Raw genomic sequence first — 13,154 nt, 5'->3', positions numbered from 1 at the left:
CAGAAGTTGTAGTGTGATATTTTTTGTAGCTGGATATTTTAGCAACAGATAGTTATGCAGATAATCGTGTGAATGTATTTCACATTGCAGTGTATTAGTGCAGCGATTGTAGGTAGCAGGTCAACTTTGTAAACCTACAAGATGGCTCAGTTTTATATTTCTTTGTGGCCTCACATCCATATAGTTAAAAACAAATGGAGGAGACAAATTTGGATAAGCTTATTGAAAATGTATCTGTCTGTCCTCATTTTAGTCTTGTGTATATCGTGACTTTTTTTTTTTCTCCACTGGCTAGCAAATATTAGAAATAATTCTTCACTATATTAAGATTTTCCTGGAAATTAAAGCTATGGGGCTTTTATTTTAAATTAGAGGAGGCCAATAAAAAACAACTCTGCTCAAATTTTACATTGTGTATTTTGTTCATAATTTTGGTCCTTAAACATTTAGCAGTAATGGATAACCCAGTTCATATATGAAGTAATACATTCTCCTGTTAAAGGTTAAGGAACCTATTAGATTCCACCTTCATAGTAGTGGCATGTACCTGTGTGAGGAAATGCTGCAAAAAACGTTCTGTGCTTGTCAGATGCACCCTTACGGCTTTTGTTATTCAAATCCTTCTTGGGTGGAGATCCTCATGTAGCCAGAATATATTGAATCTACCTGTTGGTTAGCAAACAATAATTAGACATTAGAACTGATGTCAAATGCAGTATAAATTAGGAGTATTCTCAGATTTGGTACTTACTAGACCGAAACATCAATTGTGTATTTTGTGGTAATTGCTGTAGTGTGGGATGGCTGAACTGAGGAAGTAAAAAAAACTAAATTGTGTCCTGATTTGGCAGTAGTGTAGGACAAATGCTTCGCAGAATCTGCACTTCAGAAGAGTATTCACCTTTTCTGTGTCTTTTTGCCTTCACATGTTACTGCCTGTGTTACACGCTTCCAGGTTGTGTAAATGTTAGTATATACAGCTTGATCGTTGAGATGGTGGGATACAGGGTGTTTTCTAATAACTGCAATTGCTCACGGCTTCAGAAGCTGTCATGGGTCAGACGGAAAGCACCTATTGAGAATAATAAAAATCATCCCAGTAAGGAGGTTTAACATTTAAGCAGCTCTGTGAGAGAGTACACGTTGAACAGGAAGGACACATTAAAATAATTCCTCTTATAAATGTGCTTTTGATCCCTGAAATCTTAGTGCAAGGTGTGCAGCCTGTGAAACCATAGAATTTTAAGTGTGAATCTGGGCAATTTTCAGTACTATTTCTCTTCAGTATGTTCCTGCAGTACCAAGGAGACAAAATACTTAATTTTGAGAGGTCAGATTTGAGTTGCAAGTTGTAGATCAGTTTGAGGCTTACAGAAGCATTGGGGCAGGAGAACCTTTTTTGCTTCATTCAGTTTACAGCAATGACACTGAGTTGAGAAACTTTATTTATTTTTGTTTGCATATGCATGTCAGTTGTTATTGGTATCTACAGGAATCAGACTTTCCAAAGCAGACTGTTTTAGTAAGTTGAAAGCTGCAGTGAAGTCAGCGGAGCTCCTGGAGTTTTTTGCACTACATTTAAGAGATTCTTGAGAAATAATTGACGAGAAAAGCCTTATTAACATTAAGCTTCAATATACAGGAGTCTGCAATTCTAATGGCAAAAAATTCAAGGAAAACAAATGACTGAAAGATCAGTATGCTTAGTTTCAGCTGCTTTTCTTTTAGCCTCTTTCTTTCCTGCTGGGAAGGAAAAAAAAAGAAACTTTGTAAGATTGTACAGTCCTTGCTGGCTGATTTCAGCTAAACCTAATCTTTTCAGACTTTCATTTCTCACTTATTAGTAGATGACTGAGTAGAGGATAAAGCATCCAAATTTATAATAAAGAAAAAATTTATAGAACTAGAGTATTGCTGAAGAGAATTTTTATCCATAGCTTTCCTAGTACCCCTTCAGAAACTTGTCTTGCATCTTGAAGCAGAATTCTTTAATTCTGGTCATTATGGGTCTGCAGTCCTTTTGAACCAGGATGGAAGGTGAGAAGTTTAATTTAGAGTTTGTTTTGAACAGTATTTGTTGGAATCTGCACCTTTGATACTCTGTTCAGCTGGCAGTTGTTTATAACTGAAGAGTTTCACGGCGTTTTTACTTTATTGATTAGGAAACCACATACTGCCTTCCTAAGAGCTTTTTCAGCTTGTTGAACGTTGGTTTGCTGTCTAAACAGCTCAAGATTTGAGGCAAGAAAATAAGGTACATAAGATGTCTAGCTCTAAGGAGCTGTATTTCACGTTCCGTCAAGGAAATCAGGTATGGGTATCTGGGTTTTTTGTGTTGTTACCTTAGATTTCAAGTAGATACACTTATTGAAATATTAGACTAATGTTATTGCTGCAGAATTAATTTGATAAACAGATGTAAATTCCAGGTTAGGTGAATACAAAGATTTATTGCTTACAAAAGGTTTAGTTGCTAATGTAGCATTAGCAGTGTTACATGGTATGATTACATGTGCTGTATTTCGAGTATTGATCAAACAAGTTTTCTGAAGTTGGGTGTCAAGATAACCCTTTTTGACCATTTCAGCCTTGAGGGCAAATATGGAGGCATCATGGAGATAGAAATATTTTCAATATATAGTATTTTTTATTTTGTTTTAGTGATGGTGCCATAACTGTTTTGCAGGCCACAAAAGAAATGGTGCCTCTATATATTTGTGATTGGTTCCATCTCCAGAGCTGTATATTTAGCACTTGTTACTGCTTAAATTTTCCTTTCACATAGGCTTCCTATTCAAGAACACAACAGTGTTTGGGTTTTGGGGGGAGTTTTTTGTTTGTTTGTTTTGTTTTGTTGTTTGACAAGAGTTTTTTTAAGAAACAGAACATATATTCTGGGAGCAACATGAATATATGCAGACCCTGATTTTTTTGATTTTTTTTTTATACATAGTGTCATCAACACACTTCTGAAAGGAGTTCCTAAGGTTTTACGGATGTTGTCACTTTAAAGGCTGTTTTCCTATCTGTTTACAGTATGCTGGCGTTATACTTCAGGGTTGAAATGCACTGGTGCTACTAGAATTGTATATTTATAATCATTTTGGAAAAGTCATGTTTTAAGAACCGGTTGATGTGATATTTGGGTGTTACAGTATGGGCAAATGGAAAGAAACCTCGACTCTCTTGCAGAATGTTGTACTTGGAGGACTGCTTTAATTAACCTGTTTAGTCATGTGGGAAAACAACACAAGATACAAAACCTGGAGTTTTTTCGGGTACTTGAGAGAAGATATGTTAATAAAACATGAGGTGAACTTTAAAGGCAGAACAAATCAAACCAGGGGTTAAACACCATGGAAAAATGTGTGCTAATACACTTGGAGAGAAACTAGTGAGGGGAGTTTTGTTGAAAACCCCTCTTAGTTAAATATGAAAGTTGCCTACTGCTCCTTTCAGTGCTACACTTTGTCTGAACTCAATTAAATGGAAGTTTCTGTGTGTTAGGCAGAGAAAATTATCTAAAAGTACCTTGATAGCTGGAAAAATGCTTAAAAGTATAAAGCAGTATATTGATACAAATTTGGGCTATATTGAGAATTTTAGAAGTGAAATGTAGCCTTGGAATTTACTACAAGAGAAACAAAACAAAGCATCAAGATAAAACTGTGTTTCATTTCATGCCAGCAGGGGAGTGCTTCTCTTTTTAAGATGGGACATGTGAGGCGACATTTAAACGGTAGGGGAGATCAACAAATTTTGAGGTAGCTCAAATAGGAGCAGCAAAACATATTAGAGGGAGGTAGCCATTGAAAAACCACTTCAGCTTGTTGTTGTTGTTGTTTATTTTTATAGATAGATACATTCTCTGCAAACAAATAAGCAGTTGTCTTAATCTGTGTTGGAAGAGCATCACTTTGACATGGAGTTCCATCGTAGTTGGATGTACTTGGAACAGCATAATTACTTCAGCAACTAAAAAAACCACTGTGCGAGCCTAAGTTATGAAATAAGGGGAGCATGCTCATCTTTCCCAGCGTTCGTAGTAGGTGCAGAGTTGGGGCTTCCTGAAGTACAGATATGGCTATAACAGCGGAAGGGATTTGAAATTAGGCAGAACGTCGTCTTAATTTCTGAATCAGAGAAGAAGTATTTCTTTGGAAAATAAAACAATGGGAAAATTACTGCTGGTATTCTCAGTGGATTTTTTTGTGTTCTTTTTTTTTCTTTTTTAAGCACGCCATTTGCTGAACAGCACAATCATAAGCTGCCGTCTGTCTGTAAACTCAATGGCTGTTGGGCACAGCCTCCATGTACACGGCAAAACTTAAGCTGCAGTGACACTGCCGGAATTTGAGTTTTTTGAAGCACATACACACCACAGGTTTTCTGGATTTTGAGCTTTTTGAGCTAGTTGAGCTGTGTAAAACCAGGAAAGGTTAAATATATATTCTGTTAATGCCACTTTACCATTAATTAGAGTTGAGCTTGATTGTCCGATTTAACATGTGCTGTGTGGCAAATATACACAAATATGTTGTCATTGTGGTTCATTGTATGTCTGTGAACTTGGTTGTGCCTCAGCCATCCAGTTCTCCAGGATGCGGTGTCCGGTGTCACTTAAACCTACCTAAAATAAGTCTTCAGTGTTTCTTTCACATTTTTCCCCCGGTTTAAATTTTACTGTTTGTAGTAGAAGACACTGCAACTTAATATTAGAGTACTAATGGAGCAGCGTTCATGTTCTTGTTGCAGCTTCTGTCAATTAGCATTTATATTTTTAATTGTATATAATTTTGCTTAAGCAGTCATGCCAGATTCAAGGTCTGATTTAAAGCACATAGTTCTAATTCTGTGTTGGTACTCTAGATATATTTGACTACAAAACAGCTTTCTTTGGCAAGGGGTTGACTAGTACTGAGAACTTCATCAACTAAAGTGAAATTGATATATTCTGATATGACACGTTGCCAACGTTGCAGCTAAATATACAGTGTGTTTATGCTCAGCCTTTTGCTGAACAATTCATAGTGAGGATGATTTGATCACAGCATACAAGTCAATTTTAGTATTTTAATACTTGGAAATCCTAATCTGGTAGCTCTTGCTGGAGTTTTTTTCAGGCTATTTTGCCTCTTACTGGAGAGAGTTTGAGGACAGTAAAAATGAAAATGAATACCTTCTATACGCAGGGAGCTGAGGGCAGAAGGTACCAAAACTTTTTCTCTGCAAACATTTTTTCCTGGCTTATTCATAGGTGCATCGAAAATCAGTTGCCCTGTGAAACAGAAAGTAGTAATTAGATAGTAATTCTCATGTGAATTTTAAAAATTGAAGTCTTCTATATCCTAGTTAGGACTATATAAATAAACTTTTCCTATTTTGTCAGGTTTTCCTTGGGTACTGTTAGTGTTATAACCCCCTGTTTTATTCAAAGAAGCTTGTATGGTGAATACTGGGGGGGAGGGAAAAACCACCCAGATGGTTAAAAAATATGGAAGTAGAAGATATCCTATTGAGGTTATATATGTCATTCTATATCTAGCTCTGTTTTCCTTTGTGGATGTCATTACAAGTTCATGTGTGCTGGTTGGAATCTAAATGTTGACTAGGTTCAAATTGCCTGTAAAAATACTTGGTTAACCTGAAGTAAAACCCCAAAAGCTTTTTTGAACCTAATGTAAAAGCACCAGCTGGTGCTACAGAAGTCAGTTATAGCAATATTAATGGGAAATTTAAATTAAATAGCCTTGTGTTACAGAATTATATAAATTTTCTGTTCCTTTGCAGGTAATGTTCAGATGATTTGTTTGATACGTATCAACCAGACCAAGCAATGCTTAGAAAGTGGACTAGGCATGAGGGTTGTTTCTGTTTTATTTTTGTCTTTGCCTGTGTCCTGTAATTCTATTCAGAGCAGATCTAGATTACCCTGGCAGGAACGCTTGGTAACCAGTACACTGGCCTGTATTGGTGTATTCATGACTGCTTCATCTGATGGAAACACACTGATGGTGGTGTGATGTTGAAAACTATAAACAAAATCTCGTTTGTGTGGAGATCTAGTCTTCCTAATAAGTTTGGTTAGATGTACTTCTTCATTAAGGTATTTCTCCTAACTTTTAAAGGTTTAATCAGAAATTATGTTTTCAAAACAATTTCTTGTGCAAAAGCTATCTGAATTTGCATTTAATCATCTCATCTTTGCGTGGTAGCTATTCTGGAATGGTGGCTTCTGATTAAGTTCTTGAGTGACTATTTTTATCCCAAAATAACACATTATTCCAAATTAATTTACTCTGCTGTGTTGATAATTAGGAGACAGTTGTGCTCTACATTTGCCACTTACTATAAAATATATGTCCTGATACAGAAAAACTGTAGGAAGTGTGTTTTTGCCAGATTTTAGATAAAACAAGATGAAAAATGTGAAAGCAGGTGGAGGCTAAACTTTGAGAGTATAGAATTTACCTTGGCAGCTTCACATACCTTAAAATACAGTTGCTAAGTTCCTTAAGATAGCTTGCTGTGGTTAGACCATGAGAAACTAAACAGGTTAATTTTTGGAAAGCCAGCTTGTCTTGATAAAGTTTTGGGGACAAGGTTTTTTTTTCCTCAGAGGTGGATTTAAAAGCAGCATATATGCTGTTTTAAAGGTGATGAGCTCTATCTGCGTGGTTTCAGAAAAAGCTGAGGTTAGCTAGTGTCAGTCTCTGTTACATTCTGCTTCCGTCTAGATAATGTGAACTACCATAGATTTGCAAGTAGGGAGCTTAAGTTTATGTAACTCTCCTTAAACCTTTTCGTAAGAAAACTTTACCTTTTAAATGATGTTCAATTAATATTAAATAACTTGGTTAAGCTTAAATCATTTTTTCCTTTCACGTTCCTAGGCCACTTTTCTATTGTTAATGTAGTACTCTAAATATTAGTTGTTATAATCATTTTAGCTTTGAGCATTGCGTGCCATGTGCATTTAATGTTAAGCTGTTAAAAACTTCCTCACTGGCTCAGTGGGTTAATAAGAACGAGGTTACAGGTTGTTCTGCATTGTGAGTTTAATTACGGCATGCAACTCAGTTTCATTTTTTCCACTGTGTTTGTTAACAAACTTTGCAATAATTATCTATTTTCCTACTCTACTGCATCTTTTTATGTATGTGTGTACGATATGGGTATGTATAAGCATGTGTGTAATGCATGCACGTTGGCAGTTACTGCAGTTAAAAACTACCAGGTATCAACTGACGTGTAGAGACTTCTTGGTAGGCCTCAGACATTTAAGACATAGTAAAAATTGCTCTCAAAGTCAGTTCAAGTTTTGTGTTTGGGAAAAGCCTGCAGAAACAAAGCAGGTGCCTTTCTTTAAGGTAAGTGTACAGATGTAAGAGGAGCAGCAAAGAAATTCGGAGGGTTTTTGAAGGCCACACAGAAAGTCAATGGCAGAGCCAGACTTGAACTCAGAAGTTCCTGGCCTGTGGCCTGGGGCTGAAGCCAGTCATACACAGCTGTACTGAATTGTGAATAGAATGATGCTTTCTTTTCCCTTTATGGATTTTTGGCAACAAAGCTGATTTAACTGAGATTGTAATGGAGGTAAAAAGATGGAATTGTTTAATTCACCTGTCTCAAAATTTCAAATGCTAAAACTTTGTTTTTAACACTTGGTTTAGCAGCTGAGGGTTTCCACTTGCCAAAGAGCATAGTTAATGTAGCTGGGTCATAGATCGTGGCAAATTCTATTGTGTCTTGAGGTCAGACTAAGGGCTTTTTCTGAGTGTGGAGGAATTCAGTGCTTAAAAGCTGCTCTGCATGCTACCTTGAGTAATACTAAAGTTATATAAAAAATTTCTCTGGTAGTTTTCTTTGATGTTTTAAAATAGAAGTGAAAACCTAGTTCAGAGACAGTCTACCTAAAATTGACTTTTTATTAAAGTGAAATTCAGATTTCATATTGAACACTCGTCGATTTTTTAATGAGGCTTTAAATATTGTTATCCTTCAGTGCAGTATGAAAGAAGAGAAAGTCTGGGGTAGATTTGCTGCCTGGTGTTTTCTTCCTTCCTGAGGTAAAATCTTAGCTTTGAATAGCTTTTACTGAATGTATGGACAGTTTTGGTTATTTGAGGAGTTCCCCTTAGGGAAAGAGGTTTTGATCTTAAAATACTGTTATAGAATGAGCATCACCATTATGAATTATTTTTCTGTAATGTTGAAAGTCTTGGTGGGGATTGGTGAGTCCCTTTCACAATAAAAGGAACTTTCTTTTTCAGGCAAAATGTATTTATTACCAAGCTCTAGCAGCAAAGTAGAGTTTGTTTGTTTTTTCCCAGGGATACCTTTATCTGTGTGTACTGTTTCTTGCTGAGGCCCTATGCAAATGTATAGTAAGGTTATTTTCCTAAATTATTAAAATGGGACCTAGCTAGAGAATACAAACTGAAAAAACCAAACAAAACACTGGGGTGGTTTTTGTTTGTTTACCAGGAAGTAATTTTCATTTTGTGTGTTAAAAATAACAAAAATGTTAAATAGTTCTAAAAAGAAATACAAGTATTGAAAGCTAAACAAGAAATTATTTCACTTCTCAGGGCTTGAAGCACTTGAGCCCTCAGTGTCTCCTGGTGTGTGCAGTGTGACTGTCTCTCTTTGGAAAGAATTGTCACTGAGTGGTGTGCACTTTGAAGATACATCTAAAAATTTCACTGGTATTTAATGAAAATCAGAATAATTTCAGCGTTATAGTGGTCTGCTTTTTCATTTGCCCTCCTTTTTTTATGCAGTGTCGTGGTTTAAGTCTAGCCAGCAGCCAAGCACGGCGCAGTCTCTTGCTCCAGACCATCGGGCTGATCAAGCCAGATGGAAAATGCTTCCTGAGTTTCCCTTTCAGTTTCAGCTCTTTGAGTGTTTACAAGTCCCGATTCAGCCTGGCTGTGGCTTCAGAGGGCATTTAAACTGGGTATCTGTCAGGCTTGTTGCATAAGCTGGGACCACTTTAGAGATTGACATTCTGGTGTCCGTCCTTGCTTTATTCACCTATTACAGTAATTAAATTGTATAGTTCTTCCCAGCAGGTCTTCCAGAAATACTGTAACCGTATAGTGCTGAGGAGCTGGGTTTGGAGTTGCTACCCGGTCACCACCAGTAACGGTGTTTTGGGCTTGATTCTTGCCATGGTGAGTGGGAGACTGAGCTGAGCTTGTTTCACAAGCCATGTTGCCCCCTAATTTGAGTAGGTAGCAGTGGCTTCAGTGGCTGAATAAAGTTTTCCCAACTCTCTTGTTAAAAGAATGTGTTAAGAGCACATCACATGTGTTAAGCTTACCAAAGGCTGGTTTAACTAAGGATATTGTTTCCAGTGAAGCCCAATGCATTTTTTTTTCTTTTATACTCTTTCTAAAAGGGAGCATAAAAATAAGTTGGTGACTCTTACTTGGTGCACTTCCCCATTTAAGTCAGTCAAGTGTAAATCACACTTACTGATGATTGTAAGTGCAGCTGGCACTTCCAGCTTAGCAGATAGATTTGATTAAAGCTAAAGGTCTGGTCCTTCACCTGAAAGTTGGAATTTTAAGTGCTTATGTGGGTGATTGAATTCTGTATTGCTTTTTCTATAAGGTCACGCTTAACCTTTTTACTAGGTACCATTGACCGTTTTTCCAAAACAGTGGCTTCATGGAAAGATAGATGCTTTGCACTGGCAGTATGCATGGAAGCATCAATAAGCTGACAAATTAGATTTGAAGTTCTGGTGTTTAAAGGGCTTTTCTTTCAGCAGGAAATAGTCTCCCACATCAGCTTACGTATTTTAACCTTCAACTTTATATAGCAGCAAAGAGTTGACCTGTCTTTATGCAGAGCTACCTTTCTTAAAGAGGATAGAGAGAAGATTTAACTGAATACATTACAAGTGCAGTTTTTTGTGGAACAGTGAATATCTTACCTTCCTGTCATGTATCATACGCTGGTTTTGCATAGTGTCCAAAAAACCCCAAACTGCTGTGTTCCACGCTTTGCAGATTTATTGGTGGTAAATAGGAAGACGTAGCTGGTAATTAAAGATAGGAGAAGTCTTCAGATCTACTGTCAGCAGAGGTCAACATTATTTTTGTCTCTGGAAATACACAGAACTTACATGGATCTATGTGCTGAAAGCTTTAAACGGTTCTGACCTGGCTGTTTCTGTTAGGACTGATGCTCGAAAAGAGTGCATATTTTTAGCCACTCAGAAGTAGAAGATGTCCATTACTCTTTAAAGATTATAGTCTGCAAGTTTTATGCATTTCTTTGTGTCTCATGACATCATCTCTGAACATGAGAAATGTGTGGTTCTGACTGAAAACGAGCTGGTAATCTTGTGTAATGCAACAAGGCAAAAGTTACCTACCTGAAAGCAGCAAACACTACTTGGATTGAGAATTTAACAAGACAAATTATCTAGTACTTTAGAAGCATGTTCAGTGATACCTTTCACTTATATCAATATGATTTCCACCTCACTTTTTCTCTTGTGACTTAACATTTTTATTTTCTGTGTACCATTGTAGTGGTGCTCTTTTCTTAATCTCTTAGATGGCAGTTCAGTGGCTTCCTCATTTTGGATCCTTTTCTAGATTACATCTTGCTTTACAATTCGTTTTGCTCTTCTGTAGCAGAAAAAGAGAGTGCTGCATGTGTGGAAGATTAGCCATAGCCGTGTTGTATGTGGTTTGCAAGTTCCTGTCATCTTAAAATTTTTGTATGTTGAAGCATCTTTCTGATGCAGATTTCCATGATGTAAAGGAATGCAAGCTTTCTGGAATATAGATATTGTAGAGCTGACTTAGTTTACTAGAGAAATTTCTTCTTTGATGGCAATGTATAGTTAATTTTAAAATACTTTCGTCTTGCTTCTTGAGTATGAACGGAACTAGATTTTCCAAACGAGATACATATTCAGTCCTCAACCTGATTATTTACTAATTTAAAAAAATTTTAAGTTATCTTCAGCTACTGCATTCAAAAGCAAGAGCTATTTAAATAGACTGAAGTTAGAAATTGATCTGGTACTGTATCTGTCAATGACATGAGCAGCAAGTAAAATTCATCACTTCAGCTGTAAATTACAATTCCTGGAAAGAGACAAGGAATGATAACCCTCAATCAAGATTTCAGAAATCTTGTCTACTGCACTCGATACAAATAGGAAAAGCTCTCAGATGACTTGACTGCTGAGATTGGGCAGACACCAATTTCACAGGAATAGCAGCACTGTTAAAGGAAATTCTTTCCCTGGTGGGAGATTGTCCTTAGTTTAGACAAATGCCTGAGGATACAGTGAACACGTTTCACTGAAATGTTCTAATGTCTTTGCTTAAGAAATAAGGAAATGATTGTTTACTTAGCAATTAGTAAGAGTTTTATGTCTAGACTATGTGGTTTCATCTATGCTTTATTTCCAGAAGGCATGAAATAAAGTTAACTTCTTAAAAATGGAGCTAGGGAATAGTACACAGTATCAGGACTATGAAAACCAAGTATCTCTTATGAGATTATTGACCATGAGAGGTGACAATCAGCTCTGCCTATTAATGGACTGTTTTCTAGAGCTTCTTTTGTTTCTACCTCCTAAGTATTGTGGCTAGTTAATTTTGAATAGGCAGTTAAGCAAGTATCATTATATGGCCTGCAGAATGCAATTTTCCACCCTTTTCCGTTCCTTTTGGAATGAAAAAGAGACATTTCCACATTTTTTCAAGTTACCACTATGTGGGTGTCTCAGGTCACGTGCAGAGATTACAGGTAAGGTAGCACTATTGTGTTAAGCAAGGGCTGGAGTTTTCCCATTTAAATCAGGAAGGGATGTAATTTAAGGTGACTGTACTTTATTGTAATGCAGTGGCTGCAACTTGTGATGGTTTTTGTTCCATGGTTTCCAAAACCTTTCTGGTTTAGGTCCTAGTTTGAGAAAAACCATGTGAATAAACAGTAGTATTTCTAGTGTTAAACACGGTGTTAACTTGATTTATCCTCAGAGCAGTCTCCTTTTAAAAATGTTTATTATTATATAGTTGCAGTTTGCTGTGACCTTACAAAACTCTTGAGTGAACTTCTAATATCCTTCCTGTAATGCTTCCTATGGAGAACTGACAGCTGTCTTACCTTTCCAAACGTAGCTTGCCAAAAACAGGAAGAGAAGTTACAGATTAAAGGGTATGAGATGGTGAGGCACTTCTGTATTTCTGTACAAGCATCATATATCAATACATTGTGCTTATATACATGAGAAAAGGGGGTAGGGTTTTTTCTTTCCTAAATGTGGCAACTGATGTTTGTTAGCTCTTCTTGAGTTATATTGTACAAGTTTTCCTATGAGATTACTAAAACATAAGATGTTTTCCTTGATACATATTCAGTCATATCATAAAATGTAGACATATGATGTAATATGCTTAGAAATTTGACATTGGCTCTTAGAATTTTGGTTAAAGAATTTGTTCATCATGAGGAAAGAAGGATGCACAGCTTATGTCAAATCCAGTGTTCTTCAAAAACGCAGCAGCAATTTTAAGTCTTTGAAATTTAGGAAAGCGTGCAGCAATGCAACTTTGACTCACTTTTATGTTTTAGTTATCTGTCTCTTTCTTCCACTGTTTTTTACACTATCCTGTGCAAATAGCAAACCCCTAGATTACAAAGAACTTTGGTATGATATTTTTAACTCAGAACAGTGATCAGCATTCCACGTGAATGACGAATTCACAGTTGCAGATTGACAAAAATAAGGTTCTAGGTAATGAGTGCAAGTGGTGTATGTAGATGCTGCATGCCTTGATGAGGGTATCTGGTTATTTGTGCTTTTATGAGATCACAGGTAATCATTTTCTTAGAATGCCAGATCAAAATCATCACGTCGTTATGTCCTCAAAACTCAAGTGATTATATGAGGAGGCAAGTTTGGAGAGGCTTTGAACTTTTTGGCTGCTTAAGTGGCTTAATAAGGAAGGACTTTTAGTTTCTTAGAGTTCAAAACAAGTCATGTCTTGCACTTGTGCTGTGGTGTTGTTTTTGTTTTTCCTGTTTCTTTACACTTTTCTAGTTTTCATTCTGTGTGCCAGTGAATAATTTCAGATTACATCTTAATTAGTCACGAGTCATGGCATGAAGTATTGAGT

General features: G+C 36.5%; 1 protein-coding gene across 10 annotated transcripts in view; it reads left to right on the top strand.

Moving 5' to 3' along the window:
• The window catches only part of TNRC6B (trinucleotide repeat containing adaptor 6B), a 140,269-nt gene that overhangs the window by 55,536 nt on the left and 71,579 nt on the right, over positions 1-13,154 (top strand). The window lies entirely within an intron of this gene.

This window comes from Myiozetetes cayanensis, unplaced genomic scaffold (assembly GCF_022539395.1).
Source record: "Myiozetetes cayanensis isolate MyiCay16 unplaced genomic scaffold, myiCay2020 scf3, whole genome shotgun sequence".
In the NCBI taxonomy this organism is placed as follows: Eukaryota; Metazoa; Chordata; class Aves; order Passeriformes; family Tyrannidae; genus Myiozetetes; species Myiozetetes cayanensis.
Note: the sequence above shows the minus strand (reverse complement) of the source record. Positions and strands in the feature narration are given on the sequence as shown.